A 14,521-nucleotide genomic window follows, 5' to 3' on the forward strand; every position below is an offset into this window, starting at 1 on the left:
TCGTCCAGTTGTAGTTAGTGTCGAGTGGCGGTATTTGTTATCGAGTGCCGCCACAGAATAATAGCCGCAGTAATATCCAGCGATGTTACAACTCCAATTTTTATTGCTTGCCTGTAAAATATTAAGAGAAAACAAAATTGAATTCCAAACATGTACTTCGTAACCAACAAGACTGACAACTGTAATACTTAAAATGAAATTGTGAAACTCCAATTTGACATTTTTTGGACAAAGAATGTCAATAAAACCTTTAATACGTTCAATTATGAATAATATTTCACTTGATATGTATCTATTACAATTTTCAATTCAAAATCTATTACAAAATCTCCGGATAGTATTGTAAATTTATAAAATTTATTAAAGATTAAAACGATGAAAAGTGTGTTTTATTGTATTATTTCATTAAATATGTACAGGATTATGGAAACGGTAAAATGCAGAAATTGTCAAAGACTTGGCACATAATTGCGATAGAAAAAATCTATCTAGATCAATAAGCCTAATTAATATCCATGTTTCAGAGTATGGAAAAAACGATAACTTCTACAGTTAAACTAATGATTAAATACTTAGTTAACCTTATGTTGAGGGATGATTTGTTCGATTATATCAATGACACATGTTCATAACAAACAGTACTTTATGTTGAGGTTAGTGTTACGTCCTGTTATCTGGTACGAGTTGTATGCCGTCCCTAGGTCGGGACGGTCACTGAGGAGTAGGAGGCGGGTATGGGTTCACAGGGCGTAGGACCACGCCCTGGGAAACCCCGATGGATCTGATATACTCCTATAGTCGGGTAGCGGCTGGTCCGTGCCATTGGTACCCGTCAGAATTTCGGAAAAGTTGGTGGGCCCATGCCTGCCAAGACCACTCACTTCACCATCTCGTGGGGCTCCCAGTCACCCTGCACCGGCTTCGGCCGGGGTGGGATGCGAAAGAGTGAGCGGCATCAGGACGGAGACTTTTGTTGACGACATGGCGACAACCACAAAAGAAACAATGGATTTGGTCTACCTAAAAAAGCATGTTTACGGTGCAGGGGAGGGAGACCCCAGTACCGGCGCAGTAGTGGGTAGTCACGTGAGCCCCACTGCGTCGTCATCTCACGACCGCGGCCGTTCGAGGGTGGACCGCCAGGCCCCCGGACGTGTTTCTGCGCCTGGCGAGGCGGGAAGCAGCAGAACGGAGATTGCGGAGGAATCTCCAAGAAGAGTAACGAGGGGTTCGCAGAGAACCGCGGATAGGTCGGAGAGCGCTTTTCTCGCTCCGGCCATGGTAGGCGATGCCATGTCACCGATGGCAGGAAGATTGTGGACGCGAGCGAGGTCCGACAACGAGGAGTCGGTCACCTCGTTCGCGTCGCGCTCATCGCTGGCTTCAACGGCGTCCAGGGGAAAGAAGAGGAAGATTATAATTACAACCCCGGACGTGTCTGTAAAATTATCTATCCAAATAAGGACGAGCTCGGCCGCAGACGTTAGCGCCGGGCTAACTAGATTATGCGGGTTGCGACGACATTGCCCAACCTCAAGGGGACGTATATAAAGGCCCTGAAGGACGCGGCGAGTTACATCACCGCCGTATGGAAGAATGAATCACAGCAGCAACACCGGAGCCACGAGGTTCGTGGAAGCAACAAAGCTGTCCACATTGGAGGAGTAAAACGCAGCCCCTCACCAAGAATTATCTAGAAGAGCTGCTTGCGCTCACGAGTGCCCGCGGTGCACTGGCCCGGCGTCCGGAGTTCGGTCGTCCTCCGCCGGAGGGTAAGAGCGAAGGAGCGCGCATCGATGCCCTAGAGAGGAGAGTCAAAGAGATCGGACCCTCCATAATAAGGGCCATCGAGAAGCGATTTTGGGGCCGACGACAACGCACCCCTGAAGCCCGCCGAAGCACGGATCGCTCCGCCACTCGCCGTGCCACCCAAACATTGTCGCTCCCGAAGGAGCAGGAGGGTGGTCAGTGGAGAGTGGTAGAAACTGAGAAGCAGTGGAAGAAGAAGAAGCAGAAGAAGACAGCCGCCGCTAGAGGAGAGACCGCGAGCAAAGGGGCGACTGTGGCTCCACCGGTGAGAGGAGGCCAGCAGCTACCCCAAGCAAGGACGACAGGCGCGCCGAAATCGAGCACCGCCGCAACAAACAAAGGACCGTCGCCGGCACTCAAGGTGGCCAAACTCCCTCGCGCACCGCGAACATCCGCGGTGACTCTAACGCTGAACGAGGATATCGTACGCCGACGTCATTGCAACGGCTAGACAGAAGGTTCTGCTTAGGAGATCGGCGTGGAGTCCGTCGATATGAAAAAGGCGATGACGGGCGCCATCATCATAAGTGTTCCTGGAGACAGGGACAAGGGAAAGCTGTCACTGCTGGCGACAGGATACGGCAGCGCAGAGGTGCAGGTAGGGGAGATCGGCGTCTCTAGAGGCGGCCTCGGATCCGCGTGGATAAAATGCCCGGTGGCTGGCGCCCGGAAATTATCCTGGGCTGGTCAACTGCGAGGGTCATAGCCATCCGGAAGCGGTCCCTGCAGTGCTACAGGTGCTTGGAGTTGGGACACGTACGTGCAACCTGCGTGTCCATCGTGGATTGAGGCTACCTGTGCTACAGGTGCGGGGGAAGCGGACCTGGAGCCAGAGGCTGTCCTGCCTCTGCTTACAAGTGCCCCCTGTGCGAGTCGCTCGGGGCGCCCGCCGACCACAGGATGGGTGGGGCGGCAGTGGCTCCCCCGAAAGTCAAGAGGAGGCGAGCCAGCCGCGGAAAGGATCCAAGGGAGCACCGCCAAAGCAGCAGCGGTACATGGTCGGGAGGAGGCCATGAAGCTGACCGAATAAATACAAGGGCCTCCTCCAATATAATCTGGGAAGATGGAGACGGGCGCCAGACCTGCTCTTCCAGACTATCCGGGAGAGCGAGGGCGCCAGACCTGCTCTTCCAGTCCATTCGGGAGAGCGAGGTCGCCCTTGCGGTGGTGGCTGAGCCGTATCGTGTTCCCGACGCCCCAACTGGGTCGGGGACTTGAATGGATCGACGTCCATAACGTGCCCCAGGCGTCCTGCTCGACTGTGGCAGCGGCTTTGTCGCGGTCGAGTAGGCTGGAATAGCAGTGGTGGGAGTCTACCTTTCCCCTAACAGCGGCTTGGCTGCGTTCGGGGACTTCTTAGACAGGGTTGGTGAATGCGTCGGAAGATGCCTTCCCCGCCAGGTACTCGTCCTCGCGGATTTCAACGCACACTCGATGCAATGGGGAAACCCCAGAACGAACACTCGGAGAAGGAGACTGACCGATTGAACTGCGGGCCTCGGGCTCCTACAGGCAAACAGTGGCTCGGCGAGCACCTGCGTGGCGTGGAGAGGATCCTCCGTATTCGATGTCACGTGGGCTACCTCGGAGCTGTATAAGAAGATCTACGAATGGAGAGTGGCCGAGGAGGTTGAAATTCTATCCGACCACCTCTACATACTGATGGAGGTGGCCCTTGAGGCCACACAGGCTGGCACCGCCTGAAGAGGAGCAAACCGTTCCCGCCCTCCACCAAGATGGCGTCTCAAAGAGAGGGAGATGCTACGGGCGGTGGTCATCGTTTCTGCCTGGAGCTGTGACGCCCGAAGTACAACCACGCTGGGAAGTATCGACGAGGAGGTGGAAGACCTCCGAAGATATATGAGCGCGGCGTGTGACGCCTCGATGCCGCGCTCCTGCGTGCTACTGCGAACAAGTGATGCTGGCGAAGGAGCGGGCGGAAAGAAACCGTGAAAGAACGCGCGATCCATCGAGAACGTCGCAACAGAGGGACTCCATACGCCGCAGGGGCGCGGCGGCGCCGTCGCCACTCTGGGGGCGTCAGACCAGGGAACGTGGCGATAGGGGGTGTGGTCCCCCCCTAGCGGCCCAACTCAGACAAGGACGCCTCCCTTCAACACCAACAGGGAGATAGACGACAGGGGGCACCCCGGTAGAACTTCGCAAGAGACCCCGGGTGCACCTCTACCAAAGCGTCAGGAAGACCACCGTGGAGTTTTAGTCGGTAAGAGTCCGACACTGCTCTGCTGTCGCCCGCAACAGCGAGTGTCAATGAGGATTTCTCCACGTATAAAAAAAAAGAAGGTCGGGACGGTCACTACTTGGACAAACATCACAGGTCCGACCGCACTAATCCTAAGGCATGGTCATAAACGATGTACTGATTTTTAGTTTAACTTCAAGGCGCTCAATTGCTGCAATAATAAGTGAAATCGAGACATTCCTTAGGACTACTGCTCCGGCCAATAAAAATGGGAAGACCTCAGTTTTTCCATTTTTGCCAAGATTTTCACTCGTAAAGAACCTATGGCGAGGTGACCAGCGACTTTACTTGTATTTACTTGTATCTCGCAGTCCGTATTCACTTGTAGTTTGGCTGTCGACATATTCACTATTGTATTGACTATTAAAGTTATTGAGTTGTTGGAATAAAGTGCATCTTAACCTCTTAACTCAGAATAATTCTCAATTAAACCATCTCTATTTTCCCAAACGAAATAGGGGTTCGATCTTTTCGTGGCGTCGATAGTAGAATCGTAACGGGAATTTACGACTCCTGTTGAAGCGCTTCCTAGCGATCGCGTCTCTCCGCGAACGGTCGAAACAGCAGGAAACGCGTCAATTTTCGTGAAGAGAATGAGGGCAGTGGAAGAACGCAATGACGACAAATGGAGAGAAGAATGGAGTTCTTACAGAAGTAACAATTGGACGAGGAAATTAATTTTTGGCCCTTGTACTTTCAAGAAGTGCGAAAGAAACATTGATTATTGGATCGTGCAAACTTTGACAGGACATGGGATTTTTAACGTTACCGAAAGATAATCAACAAGGAGGATCGCTGGAGATGTTCGAATTGCGACACCAATGCAAGCAACGCGGAGCATGGGTTGTTCCACTGTCCTAGTTGGATTTACGAGAGGAGGGAATTAGAAAGCTACGTTGGCACGCCACTGACGACGGAAAATTTGATAGAGGCAGTAACCAAGAAAGAGGACAATTTAACAAAGTTCCAAGCATATTGTATTTTCGACCATTCGCGGGGAGACGCAATCGCGAGGAGAGACGTCAACGGGAGTCGTAAATTTCCGTTACGATTATAATAATCGACACCGCGAGTTGATCGGTCCCCTGATTTCCGTTAAGACAATACGGGTGATTCAGTTCGTATAACACTGTGGTTCACAGAGTTATAAGGTTTTTATTTCCAACACTTAAGTTACACTGTTGAGTAGATATAATTCCTAGATGACACTTTGTCGCACGAAGACAAGATAGATGCACAATAGAGCAAGGCTTTTATAGTTAAATTTAGTATGTTAGTTTACGTAGTATTAGAGGATACTTAATAGACGTTAGATTTAGACGTTAGATTTCGACGTTGTAAGTTGACCCTTCTAACGGTGTAGAAGAGATAGTTGACTTTTCTAGCGGTGTAGAACAAGTAGTTGACTTTTCTAGCGGTGTAGAAAAAGTAAAGTTGGGTGACGATGCTGTGTCGGAGGAAAGCTAGCGATGGGTATGTCTAGCGCACTGGACCATCAGATTTGTTCATGACATTTTGGTCAGGAAAGTGAGGGCAGTATACCTTGCTTCTGATTGGACAAACGAAGATTGGTGGATTATGAAGGTCTTAGCCGCCCTCGATAGAAAGTTGCTAGTAGGAAGCATAGTGCGTGAGAAAAACTAACTTTCCCTTGTCAAGCCGTAGTAGACAATAGTCGTTATAAAGTGATAAAAAAAAGAACATTTGTTCGGTCTGAAGGACCTTAGCTAGCAAATTGCTGGGATTTATGACGGGTCCTTAAGACTATTGAGGGTGCGCCGTAAGGATGACCGGACATCTGGTGTCCGTCTGGCCCGCGGTGTATGGCCTGGTCTAGGTAGAGGCCCGCCCGACATAACACATCTTCTAGGCAGATTGCACAGGTAAGGCGAGTGCAAGAGATGATTGTCGAAAGGACAACCGGGGTTGGTGCTTGTACGGTTAAAGGAGTGGATAGAGGAGTGGTTTTAGTGGATATGGCGACACCATCTGCCGAGTCACACATAACCCAGTGACACGGGACAATAGCAATTCTTCCCTCCTCGTGAAAAAAACAAAGAAACAAAAAAGGTTGAAGGAATAAGAGCCACCTACAGGTTGGTAAAATTAGAGTTCAATATAGAAGTCGTTAATAGTTTAATGTACAATAAAAAATATTAATAAATAGCACACAACTTAAATAGTATAATAGACAAAAATAAGAAACGTGGGGAATTAGATCAAAAGATATAAATAGGAAATATTTATGTTTTAAGAACATATCCACTTACTGAAATTGGTAGTATTTTAACAAACATGGAGGAAACGCTCGTAATACTACTAAGATTTTTGAACAAATTGGAAATCACTACAAAACTGCAAATTAATATCGAAATACCATCATATGTCAGATAGAGTGACAACAGCACACTGTAAAACTTCAAATGTACTGGACATTGTCCAAGTTCAAAGACACAGACACGAATTATATAATCTTCTAATAAAAAAAGTAATACCACTGTAGTTATAAACTAAAGAAATACAATTAACAACAAAAGCAAAAGTAAACACGCACATATAACCAGTTTGTCTTCTTGTTTAGAAGACAAACTCGAGGAAGAATCGGAGAATGTACTTGGATATTACGATCTACGATGACAGGGCGCCATAATGATAAGCAGGCCATTATTAGAACGCAGCAAACTGGCTAGGTATACCAGAAGGTCACACCCGACATCAATCCACATCAGAGACCAAGGCCACACACCGCGGGCAAGGTGGCAGCCAGATGTCTACACATCCTTACTGAGTACCCTCAACAGTCTTAAGGTCCCACCATAAATCTGGGCATTTTCATAGTTAAGGTCCTTCAAACCAAACAGGGATCTTTTATTTCAAGCGTCCTTTACATTTATAATTTACCACGGGAAGATACGGGAACTTTCTCTCGAGGACAGCTATGATCCTTCCTAGTCCACCAACCTTCTTATTACCCAATCAAAAACAATGTCTATCGCCCTCACTTTCCTAGCCAAAACTGTCCTTAACGAATCAGCTTATCTCGTGTCCTTAGGCACAACCATCACTAGCTTTCCTCCGCCACAACATCGTCACTAAACTTTACCTATTCTCTATCTTCAGAATAGTCAACATCTTTTTACCGAGTTTCTACCCTTAGACCAGTCGCGTACTTAATTTATGCATACGCATCAGTGTAACTAGGTTCTATACAAAGTTGTTGGACTGAACTGTGATTTATACGTGCCAATTCAGTGTGTATTCAACTGTGATTACTGAATTCATAATGAAGTTTGATAAAAGGAAAGTCAATAGTTGTGTTACGGCTCAACCTTCTTGTTTTTATCATCTAACCCTTGAGATTACGTGACAGTAGCAACGAGTAAAACAAGCAAATATCAATAAACGAGTACCGAGAGATATCTCTTGAGTAACGCAAGAACGATTAACTAACAAAACGTTATAGGATAAATTATATAGTTAAACATAAAAATAAGTATAGGTTATCAATAAATGAAGGTTAAAATAACAATTAAACACATAATATAATGTATGAGGAATAATAAATACTTAATATGGATGCAACTTGCGCACGGAAATGGTAAGGCGTGTAACAGATGATAACTGACATTAATTAAATTTTATTCGCGTAACGCTTATCTAATCTTAACCTTAACTTATGTAATGATTTAAACAGGTTTATAGATATGTCGGGTTTACATTAGAATTAGGGTTAGGATTAGGGGCGTAAAACGAATCTTCGTTTGGATTACACATTGTTGTTAGGCAATAGAGAAGACATTGACTAGTGAAAATATGATTATTAGTACAAGTGTGGATATTCTAGAATTGACAAGTAACTGCAGTGATTAGACGCTCGCGACACTAGTGACGATGGCCTTAGGTTCGATAACGTATCCGCGGTCAACGGGATGATAGATGTACGTGCTCACAAAGTCTAAGTCTGACTCTTTGTTAATAAAACGCGTAATATTCACTGATCGTAAGGCGTTACTCTTTTCGTCGATGAGATCGCAAGAGAGAGTGAGTTTCCGTCCCGATGATGTCACAGAGAAAAACTATATGGGGTGTATCTAAGGACACGAGATCCTCGGATTCGTTGAGGAATACCTTCGTTCGGAAAGTAACGGAAATTGACGTTGCTGCTAATTGATCAATCTCCATATCGGTGGTTAGAAAAAGATGTTAGCCGCCCTCGAAGGAAAGCTGCACATGTACTGCGGAAACGCATCGACATCTGGCAATCACCTTACTTGAAGAATAGGGTCTGCATGTGGCAAGCTACGGGACAGAGATTGTTGGAATGTTTACTGTCGAGTGTTACAACTATTTCCTTTTTAAGGAGAGCTATAGAATTATTCTATACCTCTGCCAGACAAAGCGTTCATCCCGTGACCGCAGCCTCGTCCGGCGACTGGCTGTCGTCTAAATCCCAAGCTCACTATCACAAGTCTCGAACAATTACAATCGAATTGAATAACTACAATTGTTTAATTACAGCTAGAATGGTAGACTCTAAATTACAATGTTGCAGGATGACTATTATACGTCCTCGTGTGTAACTAAAATATTGAATTTTTCCAACATTAGACTCGATGTAACTGATATTATTTACCATTCAATTAAATGTTCCAAATAAGTCAAGGGTCCAGTTCAACAACAAAATTTTGTTCGGGGGTTTGACAAGCAAGGAAATGAAAGAGAACTAAAATTAGTAGCGTTATAATTTGTATTCAAAGTGCTAGTTGCATTCTGTGAGTTACCAGTCAGACCGTAATGACACGACAGATCATTTTCGATTTCGTACACGGATGAATCTTAGTCTGTTGGATCGTATTACTACGTTGGGTGTATTACGAAAGCGTAGGATACCACACTGGGCGTATTACGAAAGTGCAGACGCTATACTGGTGTATTACTATGACCACAACGTGATGTTAATGATCCTTTGAGGTCAGTGTACTCGCATCGTTATTATCACCGTCGTTGTCATCACCGCAGACGTCCAACTCAGCAAGAACGCAACTATCTGGCATTTTTCTCAATCTGTCATGTCTGTCTTTATATGATCGTTTGCCGTCTAAGGTTTTTAAAGTATACATATGTCCTTCCAAAATCTCTGCTATCACGAATGGACCCCTAAATTTCGGACGTAACTTAGTTTGGTTTCATTCCTCGTTTTTGCGTAATACAAAATCACGGAGATTAAACCTAACTATTTTAGCTTTCGTTTTGTCAAATCTGTCTTTGTCATAACTAGCGCAAATCTCTATGTTCTGTATCACCTGTTGCCTTACATTGGAGATGTCTATTTCTTTTTCCTCGATATTATCAGGCAACGATAAGCCGTAGGGCCTTGCTGCCTTGCCAATTAATAATTCTAGAGGAATCGATTTAGTCACACGGTTAGTGGTGCAATTCAAGACTGATTGTATCTTCCCAATCGCGACTTGCCATGAGCGCCCGGTCGTTTCTACCGTTGTAAGCATGTTCTTTAGCGTACTCATAATACGCTCTACCTGTCCATTGGCCCTACTAGCACCGGTCGCAATCAGATGAACTTTAATCTGTTTACATTCAGAGAACTCTTGGAATTCCCTGCCCGTAAAACATTTTCCTTGATCCGCTATTATCCGACAGGGACTACTGAATAAAAATATAGCAGACTTAAATGCTTTGATAGTGCTAAGAGAATCTAGTTTGCGAGTGTGATACAAGTATACGAATGTCGTGAAGGCATCGACCAAAACAATGACGTATTCTTTGGAGTCATTTTTGCCGCTTAGCTTGCCCGTTATGTCCATGTGTACTGTATGCCAAGGTATGCAGGTCTTAGGTATAGGATGTAATTCAGCTTGTATTTTACCTGAACTTGCCTTCGAAACTTGACAAGCATGACGAAGTAGAGTTCGAAGCCGAATAAAGAGTACGACGGGCACGTAGGTGTTTAATGGCAGGACTCTGATAAGACTAACCAGAGAGAGGACGCTGAGAAGAAGGAGCTAGGCGATCCCCGTTAAAGTCGGACTTGGCGCCAATTGGATCGACTCCTACGGGGAGATGGCCGAGGCGAAGAGCGCCCTTAAGGAGACGACAACAGTGAGGAGGACCAGAGCCGGACGTATCCTGATCGAGCTCACCAGTAAAGTAACGGCGGGCGAGGCTGCTGACAGCCTCAAGAAAGCAATGGGGCAGGGTACGGAGATAGTTCCCCCGGCTAACAGAGAGACACTGGAAATTAAAAACATAGGCCCGATACCTACGAGGGAAGAATTCATCGAGGATATAGCAATGGAATTAGTTATTGAAGAGGAGTAATGGATACAGGTGAAGTCCTTAAGGGTGACACCATGGGGAACGCAGCAGGCGATAGTTGTGCTGCCGGTGAGCACCGTACCCAAACATAGGCCGCTCAGGATTAAAGCAGGGCTGACAATAGAAACGGATAGGATTCTGCCCGATATAGTGAGATGTTATAGCTGTCACATGTTGGGACATAATGCTGCCAGGTGTACGGCGATGAGCCCAGGTAAGGCGCTGTGCAGGGGGTGTCATGATAAAGACCACACCATTCAACAGTGCACCAAGGAGCCTAGGTGCGCCATTTGCGCCAATGAAAATAGAAGTAACCTGAGGCATGTCGCCGGATCCCAGGCATGTCTGGCCGTGAAGGATAGAAGGGGGAACGACATAGTACGTGCAAGGTAGAAGTACTAATAATTAATGTGAACAGGTACTGATTTGCACCAGAATTAATGTACCGGTGTGCCTGCGAAGCCAGAGTTGACATAGTGTTCATCACGGAGCCATATCGGCAGCAGACATACTGGTATAACGATGACAACGACGACGCGTCGCTATGGCTGAGCCCCTTCAAGGGAAAACAAGCTGACGGCACTACGCTGGTCGATAAAGATGGCAACGTCGGTATCAATGTAGGCGATGTATTCTGCATTGGGAGTTATTTCTCCCGCAATGTGAGCATGGAACAGTTCAGTTCCTATGTCAACGAACTGGATACATCGATACGTGCAGCAAAGCGGAGTTACCCAACAGTGATGATCGCCGGCGACTTCAATTCAAAGGCTACCGCGTGGAGTGGCATGGAGGGTGAATGACCGCAAGGGAACTTGCCGCCTGGATATGATAATGAAGAATGGAATTGTACCAATTAGGATGACGTGCGCAGATTACACGTTCTCTAGAAACGGGGGGTCAAGTTTCATAGACGTAATTATCGTGAGCAAGGAACTGGCAAGGAGGAATGTCCGTGGAAAGAAGCTGAAAGTCTGGTCAGTATCGGACCACCGCTAGGTTCTACATAATTTTAAGACTACAAGGATGAGATGGACGAGGTAACAACAAGGCGTCATGCCGAGAATTTTAAGTACTCAGCAAAGGACACGGATATAAAGACGTTTCTTTTACCACTTAACTTTAATTATAATAATTTATTGGAAGAAAATAAGGAGGCCAGGAGGTACATGGTGATCATTTGCAGAAGGCACTGGAGATGATATGTATTTCGGAATTGAGAAAGGTTTACCACTGATAGGGAAGAGATGCATCAACTATTGGTGGAGTGACGAAATCGACAATTTTAGAAGAATGACGACGAAGAGCAGAAGAAAGGCGTAGAGAGCAAGGATGAGGCACACGTTTGTGCTCGTTACGCTTCTTAAAGTTGTTACACGGCCCGATTGAGCGAAGAAGGTAAGGCTAACAAGAAGAAATTTACGAGGATGATTAAGAGCGCTAAGAGAAAGGTGTTGGAGGGAATTCTGTGCGACATTGGATCGGGATCCATGGGGGAGGCCGTACAGGGCTATCATGTCTAGGATGGCTAGGAGAACGAGGACAGAAGGCCTCCACGGGACCTGGATAGGGCCCGTGACTCAGTTGACGAACTCTTTCTGACTCCCAAACCGGGTAGGGACCCAGCACTAACATCATCATTCCAGCCGATCCGCGTGCTTTCAGTACTTAGTAAAATCTGGGAGCACACATTTAAGAACCTGATCTAGGAAAGCCTGGGACTGGATCCATTTCATGATGATCAGTATGGATTCGGGGGTAGAATGAGTACGGTGGACGCCCTGCCCCGAGTAATGGATCTTGCTGACTGGTCCCAAAGAAGAAATAGGATTTGTGTGTTGGCGCGGTGGACGTGAAGAACGCATTCAACACTTTCAGCTGAAGTAAAATGTTGGAAGAACCAGAATCTAGTGGGATACCCAGGAAATTGGTGACGCTCCTTGAGAATTATCTCGTGGACAGAAAGATTATAGTTAGGACGACAGGGGGAACGGTAAGGAGGAATGTGTACGCGGGTGTCCCTCAGGGATCGATACTTCGACCGCTTCTCTGAAATCTGGTGTATGACAGTCTACTGAAGGAGTTAAAGGCGATTCCGAAAATGAATGCCGTCGCTTTTGCCAACAAATTGGCGGTGATTCTCGACGTGGCCAAACGGGAAGAGGCGGAGAATAAATTAAATATTGCGGTGGGTGCGATTGTGCGGTGGTATGCCGATAAAGGTTCGAAGATTGCACAAGAGAAGATCGAAGTGATACTGCTAACGGGATAGCGGGTCCCAAAGGTAACTGAGATGAACGTTTGGGGGGGGGGCACCTTCTGACCACGAAGCAGGAGATTAGATACCTTGAGATGCAGGTAGACAACTGCAGAAGGCTCGGGGCTCAATTTGGATAATATGTGCGGTAAGGCCGATGCCCTTATGGGAACATTGAGATCGCTGCACCCCAATATGAACGGACCCACCGGCTCTGCGAGGAAGCTCTATTAAGGAGTCTAGGAGTCGGTGGTGCTCTATGCGGCGCCTGTATGGACAAAGGCGGTAGAAAGAAGAAAGAATAGGAATGCTCTCAAGAGGGCGTAAAGGGCCGCACTGGTAAGATCATCTACGGCGTGCCGCACAGTGTCCCACGCAGAACTGTCTGTGCTTACTGATACCTTGCCCATTTACTACACGATCGAGCTCCGGGCCGAGAAATAGCGAATCAAGAAAGAATACTTACACTCACAAGACGATACCCGTTCAAGAGAAGATCCGGCCTCGGTCTTTTATGAAAGGATCAAGACAGTGGAGGAGCGTATGGAGGATAAATAGAAGGAGGAGTGGCGTGACTATGGCAGCGATAGCTGGACGAGTAGGCTGGTGGCGGACGTTTGATGATTAACTAATGATTACAGTCGCAATTATGTAATCATTTGTACTCTCCGAAAAATCGTACAAATGATGAAACCGAGTTTCTAAACATGATATCAAATAGTTTTAAGGGTTCGCAATATCTGAAGGCTTTTATATCATTCTCTGTGATTCCGATATCTTGCAAATTATGTTCTACAGCCAAAATCCACTGAACAATGTCACCCATACAGACACTGTTCCCTTGCAGTTTATCCAAAGCATATGCAATTGGTCGCATACAACGCTCATATTCTTTTAGGAATTCAATGTCTATGAAAGTGAATGATGATATATCCAATATTTCAGTTACTTCTGATAATTTCGATTCTGCATTCAGTAAGTCTCTTATACTGTCGTACAGTGAGTCTCATTGCGTTGGGCAAGAGGTTTTCGGCGAATGGCTAACAATTCGACGATATGTTTCGTTTGCTTCTCATCCGCATCTATTAGTTTTGTGTCAGAAAGTTGAACATTTCAACATGGCAGACTCGTACATTCCTTTTTATAACCAAAATATTCTTCGGCAATTTTATTCGAGTCTTTAGCAGCAATTAAGCCCAGCCCGTGACTATAACATTTACGATGCTTAGGCAGATTTTAATACTTATTTTTAGCATCTGATGTATTCAAAATATCATGCACACTGGATTTGCTCCTGTTTCGTATATTCCGATGCTTGTTGCACAGTCTCAAATGCCTGAATATTACAATGAAATTTTTCGAAAGCTTCGTAGAAATTGCTTCCATTATCCGTAACGGTATACGTAATTTTATTAGAACTTCAATTAAACCATTTATATACATCCATAATTAATACCGCAATTCGAGCGTATGCGTAAGGATATTCCAATCGCGAGCAAACTATAGCTTTGACTGACGTATAAAATTTGTATCTATCCAATGTACAGTCATGCCGATAAAACTTCTCCGAAAGCAGGACCATATGTCAGCGGTTCTACAGACATATTTTATCCGTTCTAAATCTTCTTTTCTATTTCCTATTATATCTTTTTACTTTGTGCGCATTTTCATAACCAGACTTTTACGACGCATACATTTTGCTTCTAATTTTAATTTGCTGAGTCCGGATATTAATTTTTTAAACTTAGGCTCTTCCACTGTCGTAAAGGTTTGCCATGGGCACATATGTAATTGAGTATTAGATCATCCGCTTTTTCTTGATTGATTTGTTTCCTTTTTACGGTCATTTCTTCAGTTAC

Source organism: Bombus flavifrons, chromosome 4 (assembly GCF_040668555.2).
Source record: "Bombus flavifrons isolate JBK064 chromosome 4, iyBomFlav1_principal, whole genome shotgun sequence".
Classification (NCBI taxonomy): domain Eukaryota; kingdom Metazoa; phylum Arthropoda; class Insecta; order Hymenoptera; family Apidae; genus Bombus; species Bombus flavifrons.